The sequence below is a fragment of the Triticum dicoccoides genome, chromosome 6B (assembly GCF_002162155.2).
Source record: "Triticum dicoccoides isolate Atlit2015 ecotype Zavitan chromosome 6B, WEW_v2.0, whole genome shotgun sequence".
Classification (NCBI taxonomy): Eukaryota; Viridiplantae; Streptophyta; class Magnoliopsida; order Poales; family Poaceae; genus Triticum; species Triticum dicoccoides.
Window position 1 is genome coordinate 633,398,202 of NC_041391.1, and position 2,296 is coordinate 633,400,497.

The following is a 2,296-nucleotide window of genomic DNA, read 5'->3' on the forward strand; positions in this document are numbered from 1 at the left end:
ACCCCCCCTGGCCGCCGCCCCCCTTGGGAGATTGCATCTCCCAGGGCCGGCGCCCCCCCCTGGGGTCTTATATAAAGGAGGGCAGGGGGAGGGCAGCCGCACCCTGTGTCTTGGCGCCTCCCTCCCCCTGCTACACCTCGTCCTCCTCCCGGAGCAGCTTGGCGAAGCCCTGCCGGAGTTCTGCTGCATCCACCACCACGCCGTTGTGCTGCTGGATCATCATCAACCTCTCCTTCCCCCTTGCTGGATCAAGAAGGAGGAGACGTCATCCGCTCCGTACATGTGTTGAACGCGGAGGTGTTGTCCGTTCGGCACTTGGTCATCGGTGATTTGAATCACGGCGAGTACGACTCCATCATCACCGTTCTCTTGAATGCTTCCGCACGCGATCTACAAGTGGTATGTAGATGCAATCTCTCTCCCATGACTCGTTGCTTAGATGAACTCATAGATGGATCTTGGTGAAACCGTAGGAAAAGTTTAATTTTCTGCAACGTTCCCCAACAGTGGCATCATGAGCTAGGTCTATGCGTAGTTCTCTATTGCACGAGTAGAACACAATTTTGTTGTGGGCGTAGATCTTGTCAACTTGCTTGCCGCTACTAGTCTTTTCTTTCTTCAGCGGTATTGTGGGATGAAGCGGCCCGGACCGACCTTACACGTACGCTTACGTGAGACAGGTTCCACCGACTGACATGCACTAGTTGCATAAGGAGGCTAGCGGGTGTCTGTCTCCCACTTTAGTTGGAGCGGATTCGACGAAAAGGGTCCTTATGAAGGTTAAATAGAAGTTGACAAAATCACATTGTGGTTATTCGGAGGTAAGAAAACGTTCTTGCTAGAACCCAATTGCAGCCACGTAAAAGATGCAACAACAATTAGAGGACGTCTAACTTGTTTTTGCAGCAATTGTCATGTGATGTGATATGGCCAGAAGTTGTGATGAATGATGAATGATATATTGTGATGTATGAGATCATGTTATTGTAATAGGAATCACGACTTGCATGTCGATGAGTATGACAACCGGCAGGAGCCATAGGAGTTGTCTTTATTTTTGTATGACCTGCGTGTCATTGAAGAATGCCATGTAAATTACTTTACTTTATTGCTAAACGCGTTAGCCATAGAAGTAGAAGTAGTTGTTGGCGTGACAACTTCATGAAGACACGATGATGGAGATCATGATGTCATGCCGGTGACGAAGATGATCATGGAGCCCCGAAGATGGAGATCGAAGGAGCTATATGATATTGGCCATATCATGTCACTACTTTATATAATTGCATGTGATGTTTATTATGTTTATGCATCTTGTTTACTTAGAACGACGGTAGTAAATAAGATGATCCCTTACAATAATTTCAAGAAATTGTTCCCCCTAATTGTGTGTCGTTGCTAAAGTTCGTCGTTTCGAAGCACCACGTGATGATCGGGTGTGATAGATCCTTACGTTCACATACAATGGGTGTAAGACAGTTTTACACATGCATAAACACTTAGGGTTAACTTGACGAGCCTAGCATGTACAGACATGGCCTCGGAACACAAGAGACCGAAAGGTTGAACATGAGTCGTATGGAAGATACGATCAACATGGAGATGTTCACCGATGATGACTAGTCCGTCTCACGTGATGATCGGACACGGCCTAGTCGACTCGGATCATGTAGCCCTTAGATGACTAGAGGGATGTCAATCTGAGTGGGAGTTCATTAAATAATTTGATTAGATGAACTTAATTATCATGAACTTAGTCTAAAGTCTTTGCAAAATATGTCTTGTAGATCAAATGGCCAACGCTCATGTCAACATGAACTTCAACGCGTTCCTAGAGAAAACCAAGCTGAAAGATGATGGCAACAACTATTCGGACTGGGTCCGGAACCTGAGGTTCATCCTCATAGCAGCCAAGAAAGATTATGTCCTAGATGCACCGCTAGGTGAAGCACCCATCCCAGAGAACCAAGACGTTATGAACACTTGGCAGTCACGTTCTGATGATTACTCCCTCGTTCAATGCGGCATGCTTTACAACTTAGAACCGGGGCTCCAAAAGCGTTTTGAGCGACACGGAGCATATGAGATGTTCGAGGAGCTGAAAATGGTTTTTCAAGCTCATGCCCGGGTCGAGAGATATGAAGTCTCCGACAAGTTCTATAGTTGTAAGATGGAGGAAAAGAGTTCTGTCAGTGAGCACATACTCAAAATGTCTGGGTTGCACAACCACCTGTCCCAGCTGGAGATCAACCTCCCGGACGAGGCGGTCATTGACAGAATCCTTCAGTCGCTCCCA